This window comes from Hylobates moloch, unplaced genomic scaffold (genome assembly GCF_009828535.3).
Source record: "Hylobates moloch isolate HMO894 unplaced genomic scaffold, HMol_V3 SCAFFOLD_14, whole genome shotgun sequence".
NCBI classification, from domain to species: Eukaryota; Metazoa; Chordata; class Mammalia; order Primates; family Hylobatidae; genus Hylobates; species Hylobates moloch.
The window spans coordinates 81,716,381-81,725,724 of NW_026652289.1; positions in this window are offsets into that span (position 1 = coordinate 81,716,381).

Consider the following 9,344-nt stretch of genomic DNA (forward strand, 5'->3'; position numbering starts at 1 on the left):
AGGCCAGAGGGCCAGGGATCCCATGGGTCTGTCCTCAGAGGTCAGTTTTTCAGGTGCAGAGCAGTAGGGAGGTCTGGAGAGCAAGCAAGGAGCTACCCCATGCAGCCACCGCCGTACCCTCCTGCCCTGCGTCTGGAGGAAGTCTCATCAGTACCGTATTATTGCACAATTGTGTCAATTCAGTCGCATTCTCACTTGGAACCTAAAATGTTAGCCAGTTTTGTTCATATGAGGAAATGGGGAAAAGAAAGAGTTAACTAACCCAAAGCATACTAAGTGTCAGGGACTATGCTGTTTTGCTCTAGTCTGGACACACATCTGGAGTATTTCTAAGCCATCTCTGAAATGGCAGCTGCAGTTGGCGCCACTACCAGGTCAAGCTTATGACCATCTTTTGTCATTTCCCAAGATTCATATTCCATCTACACAGGGCAAAGTGGGGGCCGTAATGGGTATCTCACCCTGCTCCATTCCAGGCTGTCGTGGTGACAATGGTCTCTGAGGCTTCCCTGCACACAGCGCCTCCTGGTTCACTAACCCAGGAGGGAAGAGCAGTTCTTCGGCTCTCCCTACAATAATGGCCCTCATCCCATGGATCAGAGCAGCCCATGCGGGGACTCTTTTTTTTTTATGAGACGGAGTCTCGCTCTGTCGCCCAGGCTGGAGTGCAGTGGTGCTATCTCGGCTCACTGGAAGCTCTGCCTCCCAGGTTCACGCCATTCTCCTGCCTCAGGCTCCCAAGTAGCTGGGACTACAGGTGCCAGCCACCATGCCCAGCTAATTTTTTTGTATTTTTAGTAGAGACAGGGTTTCACCGTGTTAGCCAGGATGGTCTCGATCTCCTGACCTTGTGATCCACCCGCCTCGGCCTCCCAAAGTGCTGGGGTTACAGGCGTGAGCCACCGCACCCAGCCTCCATGTGGGGACTCTTTGAGGGGCCGCACATATTCATTCCCATGATACATCCCAGAACTGGGGCATAACCATGGGGTAGACCTGCAGAACTGCTGGGCCCACTGTGAGTCAGATTTGGGGCAAAACTCCATTATCACCTGACTACCATAAACCCCGACTTTGACTGATAGCACACACTGGCATTTCGCTTCCTAAGAATATTCTAAAATTTTCATAATTTTTTTTTTTGAGATGGAGTCTCACTCTGTTGCCCAGGCTGGAGTACAGTGATGCGATCTCGGCTCACTGCAACCTCCGCCACACAGGTTCAAGTTATTCTCCTGCCTCAGCCTCCCAAGTAGCTGGGATTATAGGCGCCTGCCATTGCGCCAGGCTAATCTTTGTAGTTTTAGTAGAGATGGGGTTTCACCATGTTGGCCAGGCTGGTCTTGAACTCCTGACCTTGTGATCTACCCACCTCGACCTCCCAAAGTGCTGGGATTATGGGTGTGAGCCACCGCACCCGGCCAAAATTTCATAAGATTTAATGTCATTTTAGAGCCCATGTCCAGAAATCCCCAAAAGGTCGTGGCATGTCCTTTTTTTCCACGCACGCAAGACCTCAATACATGGCCAAATGTCCCTATGGGGAAGAAGTGGACGAAGATTTACAGCACATATTTGTGACAATGTCACAGGGTCCTTCCTTGGGACACTGAGCCTCCTCTTCAATCAAGGGACTCTGAGTCTGTGAACTAGTTTCAATGTGGAAATTTGCTGTATGTATTTCATTCCTTGAGGCCCATTAGCAACTGGCAAAGGTCATGTGGGTCAAAGCGTTCTGGTGATCACTGTCTTCCTGCCCATTACAACGAATACACCTTGTCTTTGGTGGTTCAGAACTGCTACCTGCCATTGTGGAATTCCACCATCACCCATGAAACCAGGGGAACCATCTCAATAGTGACGCTGCCCACTCTCAGACCTGGTCCACAGAGGAGAGCAACCACAAGGTATTTAAGTAAGAGGCTAGTCTCTTTGGGTATGGGAGAGCTAGCAGTTTCCACCAGCAAAGCAAAGACATGGGTTCAGACAGGCTCAAGGTTCAAGATTTGCAACTCCACCTGCGTCTACTCAGATGAATGTGGACAGCCTCTAGAAGCTGGAAAAGGTGGCCAGGTGTGGTGGCTCACGCCTGTAATCCCAGCACTTTGGGAGGCCGAGGTGAGCAGATCACGAGGTCAGGAGATCGAGACCATCCTGGGTAATACAGTGAAAGCCTGTGTCTACTAAAAATACAAAAAATTAGCCAGGCGCATTTGCAGGCGCCTGTAGTCCCAGCTACTCAAGAGGCTGAGGCAGGAGAATGGCATGAACCTGGGAGGCAGAGCTTGCAGTGAGCCAAGATGGTGCCACTGCACTCCAGCCTGGGCAACAATGCGAGACTCTGTCTCAAAAAAAAAAAAAAAAAAAGAAGAAGAAGCTGGAAAGGGTGAGGAAATCATCTCTCCTAGAGCCTACACAAGGAAGAGAGTCCTGCCAGCACCTTGGTTTTAGTCTATTGAGACCCATGTCACACTTCTAACGCATAGAACTATGGACTGATCCATTTGTGTTGTTTTAAGCCCTGGAGTTTGTGGTGATTTGTTATAGCAGCGGCAGGATACTGATACACTCACCTTCCCCTAGAACCTAGGAGATGGCTCCAGGGAAGCCTTGCCTCAACTCCTCTCCAGGAGTAGTGTCTTCTGCCATCTGCCACATACCAGGAAGTGGCACTCTGAGTAGAAGTCCTGAATAGCCCTTCTCCTGGAATAGCTCAATCATTTCCCCAAATTATCTCAGATGTTCAGTGACTTATGCGCATGGATGTCCAATGATTAAGTGGGGAAGATGCCAGCCTTAACCTCTTGTTGTTATTAGTTAATTATATACAAACAGTCATTGTCTATGGGGAAGATCTAGCCTGGGAGGCTTAGGGGGATGAGCTTTAGACCCATGGCTGCAGTTGGTCCTGAGGCTATAAATGATATTAAACAACTCTCTCCACGTTACAGGTTAAGTTTTGTCCCTATAAACATTCTTTTTTTTTTTTTTTTTTTTTTTTTTGAGACAGAGTCTCGCTCTGTTGCCCAGGCTGAAGTGCAGTGGCACAATCTCGGCTCACTGCAAGCTCCGCCTCCTGGGTTCACGCCATTCTCCTGCCTCAGCCTCTCCGAGTAGCTGGGACTACAGGCGCCCGCCACCACGCCCGGCTAATTTTTTGTATTTTTAGTAGAGACGGGGTTTCACCGTGGTCTCAATCTCCTGACCTCGTGATCCGCCCGCCTCAGCCTCCCAAAGTGCTGGGATTACAAGCGTGAGCCACCGCGCCCGGCCCCCTATAAACATTCTTATGTTGACGTCTCAACCCCCAGTATCTCAGAGATAGAGTCTTTACAGTGGCGATCAAGTTAAAATGAGGTCATTTAGATGGGCTCTAAGCCAATGACTGATGTCCTTATGTAAAAAAAGAAATTTGGATACAGACACAGCCAGCCTGTCACTTCAGAAGGCTGAGCCTACGCTCCATCAGGCCAGAAACTTCTGGCTGGTGTGGAATCTGGCAGGAGCATGGGTGTGGACCTTATGGCCACGTGCCCATTGCTATGCTGCCCTTGCCAAAAAGGCAGTCATGGGTCCGAGGATCCCACATTGGTAAATCCTTAACTAGTGGTCCTGGCAAAAAAAATGCAGATCTATTTCTGGAATATATGGCAACCCCAATCAAGGTGAATTGTAATTTTCACAGCTGAAGAGGTCTTGTATAACTGTTTTGCCCATTGAGTGTGCTGTGGTCTGAATGTTTGTGTCTCCAAAAAGTTCGCATGTTGAAACCTAATTCCCAATATGATGGTGTTATGAGGTTGGGCATTCAGGATGTGATTAGGTCTTGCTGGTGGAGGCCTCATGAATGGGATTCGTGTCCTTACAGCAGAGGCCTCAGAGAGCTCGTTTGCATCTCTAACATGTGAGGGGACGGCTAGAAGGCGCCATCTATGAATAGACATCAAGAACTCACCAGGCGCTGGATGTGCGAGCACCTTGGCCTTGGACTTCCCAGCCTCCAGAACTGTGAGAAATACATTTCTCTTGTTTAGAAACCACTCAGTTTATGATAGTTTGTTACAGCACCCCACATGGACGAAGCAGGCTGGTTGGTGGTTTTGAGGGGTGGTGGCTGACAGGCTCAGCATGGTCTGTGATGCTGACAGATCGAACATTCCGCAGTGATAGTCCTGGCTCAGCTTTGGTGGGAGGAAGTCCATGCTGTTGGGACATCCATAGCCTCCTTCTCTGCCACCATGGCCACTCTTCACAGGCCCCTCGTGCAAGCCTTGGGCTGCCTGAGGGGAGGCATTGGTAGACATTGACCCGATGAGTCCTCCTGCCTGCCTGATTGGTGGTTTCGTGCTTCTTCTCTGGTGGGCATTGATGTGCAATATCACTACCTTTTAAGTGGTGCCCACTCCCAGGGGTCCAACCACATGTAGCCACCTTGTCAAAAAAGTCCAGCCTTATTCCTTAGACCCTGACCAAGCAGCCAAGCTATTTGCTATTGCCCATAAATATAGCTAATCTTGGGCCATTCCTTATGCCATTCAAAGTGAGTGACCAGGTGCTCTGCTTGAGGCTCTGCCTATGGGAGGATTCTCCTTCTCTGCTGTCTTTCAGGGCCCCCCTGAGAGGGGGCTCCACTTCTTCCCTATCAGAGTCCTGACTGGCATGGGAGAATGCTGAGGCCGTGAATCTGGCCATCGCTGAAGCCCTGCTTCTCTTCACATGACCTGGGCCAGGCCTCCTCCTCCAGCTGTAGGAGTTCACATGCAGCCATGTGCCTTCAGTGGGTTGTCAATCAACCTGAGCCTATGCTGTTCTCTCACTTCCCTCCTGGCTTCAATTAACAGAAATATTGCCCCATTCAGGGCATGCCCTTCCACTTGGCTTCCAGCTTGGCAGAACTGCAGCCGGGGAAGCGTGCTGGAGTCTCCGCCCTCCACTCCCCACTGGGACTCAGGCCTTCCTGCCCTCTGCCTGGCAAGTCACCTGTCTCTAGAATCCCAGCCTCAGAGTCAGCCTCACAGGTCACTTCCTTACCAAGGTTCTTGGGTCTGGTGCCCTAGAAGCAGAACCAGAGATGAAGATCCCAGTGCAAGAGACTCCCTAGAGAAGCAGGACAGATAGTAGAAGAGGCTGAGGAAGGTGCAATTCCCAGCCTTGCTTGATCCCCTGGGGAGCTCCGGAGTCAGTGACTGCTCAGCGCTTTTCCCACCTCAGGGTAAGAAGGCTTCCATGTTCCTGCTCCCATTCCACGCCTGGGGGCAAAGAAGCTGTATACTCCCAGGCAATGCCAGCTCTCTGCTGGTGAGGGCACAGCCACTGCAGTGTTGTGAGGGGTAATTATCCAAGGAGAGTGGAGGTGCAGGCCTGGAAGAAAAGCTGGCAGAGGGTGCCCCCAGGACGGGGCAGGCAACACTGATGTTGGCTGCCACGTGGTGCTGATGCCTTCGTTTCAGAGATGTTGTCTGGTTTTCTGGGGCTGCCAGAACAAAGTACTGTGAACTGCGGGCTTGAACAGCACACGTTTATTATCTCACAGTCCTGGAGGCTGGAAACCTGAGATCAAGGTGCAGGCAGGGTTGGTTCCTTCTGAGGCCTGTGGGGAGATTCGACTCCAGGCCCCTCTCCTGGTTTCTGGTAGCTGCAGAAGTTCTTCGGCTGGTAGATGGCATTCTCCCTGCACGTGTCCACTCTGTTTTTTTTTCGCGCATCTGTCTCTGTGTGTTCAAATTTCTCCTTTTTATAAGCACGCCAGGCAGATTGGATGAGAACCCACTCTCATGACCTCAACTTCACTCGATCATCTACAAAGACCTTCTCTCCAAACAAGGCCACATTGACAACTACTGGGGGGTTAGGACTTTGATTTTTTTTGTGTGTGTGGGGGACACAATTCAGCAGGTGCTAAAATGTAAAACATAGAGTGTCTTAAAATTGATGACATGGCACGACCTGGACTCTCCTGAACCGAATAGTAGTTAGCATGTGCCTTTATTTTTATTATTATTATTATTTTTTGAGACGGAGTCTCACTCTGTTGCCCAGGCTGGAGTGCAGTGGCACCATCTCAGCTCACTGCAAGCTCCACCTCCTAGGTTCACACCATTCTCCTGCCTCAGCCTCCTGAGTAGCTGGGACTACAGGTGTCTGCCACCACGCCCGGCTAATTTCTTTTTCTATTTTTAGTAGAGACAGGGCTTCACCGTGTTAGCCAGGATGGTCTCAGTCTCCTGACCTCGTGATCCGCCCGCCTTGGCCTCCCAAAGTGCCGGGATTACAGGCGTGAGCCGCTGTGCCCGGCCTGCATGTGTCTTTATATAAAATTTCTGACTTGGTCTCCTAAATGCACAAAATATTCCCAAGCATAATACAACCCTGTGGTTATGTACAGGATTAAAATAGTGACAGATTCTCAATTGAAAACTTGATCCTGGCCTGGCGTGGTGGCTCACACCTGTAATCCCAGCACTTTGGGAGGCTGAGGCAGGAGGATCACGAGGTCAGGAGATCAAGACCATCCTGGCTAACACGGTGAAACCCTGTCTCTACTAAAAAAATACATAAAATTAGCCAGGCGTGGTGGCAGGTGCCTGTAGTCCCAGCTACTTGGGAGGCTGAGGCAGGAGAATGGCATGAACCTGGGAGGCGGAGCTTACAGTGAGCTGAGATTGTGCCACTGCAGTCCAGCCTGGGTGACAGAGTGAGACTCTGTCAAAAAAAAAAGAAAGAAAAGAAAACTTGATCCTGAGTGGTCCTATTGCAGTGGTCGAACTGACACCTCCAGCGCCTCTGAAAAGGTGTCGCTCAGTAACAGTCAGGTTGGGGGGGACCAATAATTAGAATGAGCTTCAGACAACTCAAAAGACTCCACCCTTTCCCCAGTGCCTCCTGCCAGAGGAAGCATGTGTCTGTGACTTGAAGGCACCTGGAACTCACAAGGTGAGGCTCGTTCTTCCCATGTCCTCTCTCTTGCTGCCTCCACACCTATGAGAACGATCTCATCCCAATATGCCTGGGAAGGCCTATTTCTAAGGCACGAGGTGAATGCCTTCACAGCAAAATAAATGAGGTCTGGGATAGACTCTTCCAGTATTCCTGCTGCCTGGAAAGTCGGTGAGACCCCAGCCTGGAGTCAGTCACCGCCCCCATCCACTTCCCCAGGAGGGGCTGATAGCTTGGAGTCTGGTGAAGCCCTGCAGTGCAGCGCCCAGTCTGGGTCTGAACTCCTCACCTGTCCCCAGTCCCCGCCCCATATTCTGTCCTCTCTGCCAATTTTTGCTGAAACCCCTGGGTTCCCACTGAGCTTATGAATCGACCTATGATCCATGACGGAAGGGCCCAGCTGGACACAACGCCTTCTCTAGACAGGTGATCAGCGGTGGGAATTGAAGGCACTGTGCAAGGCTGATAAGACAGATCTTTGGGAACAAGAAGGCCTTGAAGTGCTTCTGAAATATTTTTCTTCGTTCATTCATTCGGTCATCAGAACCTATACTTAGGGCCTCCTCATACCTGGGCATCGTGGCATGAGCTGTGATGCATGGGGTGGGGGTCAAAGCAGGTACAGTCTCTCTGAGGGAGGGAGAGAGAGAGAGAGAGAATTGCTAATCATGCGAATAAAGGATTGCAAGCTGTGATAAAAGCCAGGGAGGGGCTGGGCGTGGTGGCTCACGCTTGTAATCCCGGCACTTTGGGAGGCCGAGGCGGGCAGATCACGAGGTCAGGAGATCGAGACCACGGTGAAACCCCGTCTCTACTAAAAATACAAAAAATTAGCCGGGCGTGGTGGCGGGCGCCTGTAGTCCCAGCTACTCGGAGAGGCTGAGGCAGGAGAATGGCGTGAACCCGGGAGACGGAGCTTGCAGTGAGCCGAGATTGCGCCACTGCACTCCAGCCTGGGCGACAGGGCAAGACTCCGTCTCAAAAAAAAAAAAAAAAAAAAAAGAAAGCCAGGGAGGCCAGTGCAGGCTGGCCTGAGCACACAGCCCTCAGGACTGGGCCCAGTGGGGTTGCAGTCGGTGAAGGATTTCCTGGAGAGCCAAGGGCCCCGTGGGGAGCATGCTCAGGGCAACAGCTCCTGGCACTGAGAAGGCTGTGAGCGGGGACCTCATGGAGCAGTGGGGATCAGGCCACTGGCCTCCCACCCCTGCCTGTGGAGCCTGGTGCGGTGGGGAGCGCCACTGCTGTCCCATTTGGAACTCCCAGCCTCCAAGGCCTGGCTTTCTGTGGGGAGTGGCTTTGACAAGAGCGTCTCTGAGAAAGCATCAAAAAGACCACCACAGCAGAGAGAAAGCAACCCCGCCGCAGGGGAACAATGCCGCAAAGCCTTTGCTCTGGAAACTCTAAGGCAGCTTCCTGGAGTCACTAAATTCTGTATAAAGGGTCCCAGGAATGCTTCCAAGACAGGCAGTCAGACCCAGGGAGATGAGCCCAGACCCAGTGCGGTCATTGGTGCAGGGTGAGGGTGGAGAGCGGGTGCACTGGGGAGGAGGTGGAGGCACAGAGCCCAGGAGAGGGCAGTGGAGGAGGAGCAGGAGGGGTGGGCTCCACATTGAGAGCCTGCACACTTCCTCCAGGAAGCCCTCCCTGCAGCTTTTCTCTTCACCAAGGAACCACCTATCTGTCATCTACCCTAATGCAGGCATCAAGGCTGTCCTTGTCACCCAGCACTGCAGTCCCTCAGGCCTGGCCAGGCAGAGGACCTGGGCCTCGCCCAGTGGATGAGGCACTCAACTATGCCCCTGGGAGAAGAGTGCATGCACGTCCCCTGAGCCCTCTCCTTTTCCCGGTGCTGGACAGCATCTGCTGTTGGATCTGGGATGATCCTCTCCAGGCCTGGGTTGGGGGTACTGAGAGGGAGGATAGGCATGGGGTGGCGGATATGACTTACAGGTGCCTACTCTGCTCAGGATCAGCGGTGCAGGATGACTGGACAGACTGCATGGGGGCCCTGCCTCATTCAGGGTGGGCTTCCTGCAGAGTCTCTGGCTGGACCTCCAAGGCTGGGGTCACAGCCCATCACTACCTGGGTCTCTGTTGTCCCATACTGTGGAAATATAGCAATGTTTTTTTCTCGTTCTAAGTCATTCATTACTTGTGATTAACTTTTATATATTTGGACTTTCTGGCCTGGTGCGGTGACTCACGCCTGTAATCCTAGCACTTTGGGAGGCCGAGGTGGGAGGATCACCTGAGGTCAGGAGTTCAAGACCAGCCTGGCCAACATGGTGAAACTACAAAAATACAAAATTAGCCAGGCGTGGTGGTGCATGCCTGTAATCCCAGCTATTTGGGAGAATTGCTTGAACCTGGGAGGCAGAGGTTGCAGTGAGTGGAGGTCATGCCATTGC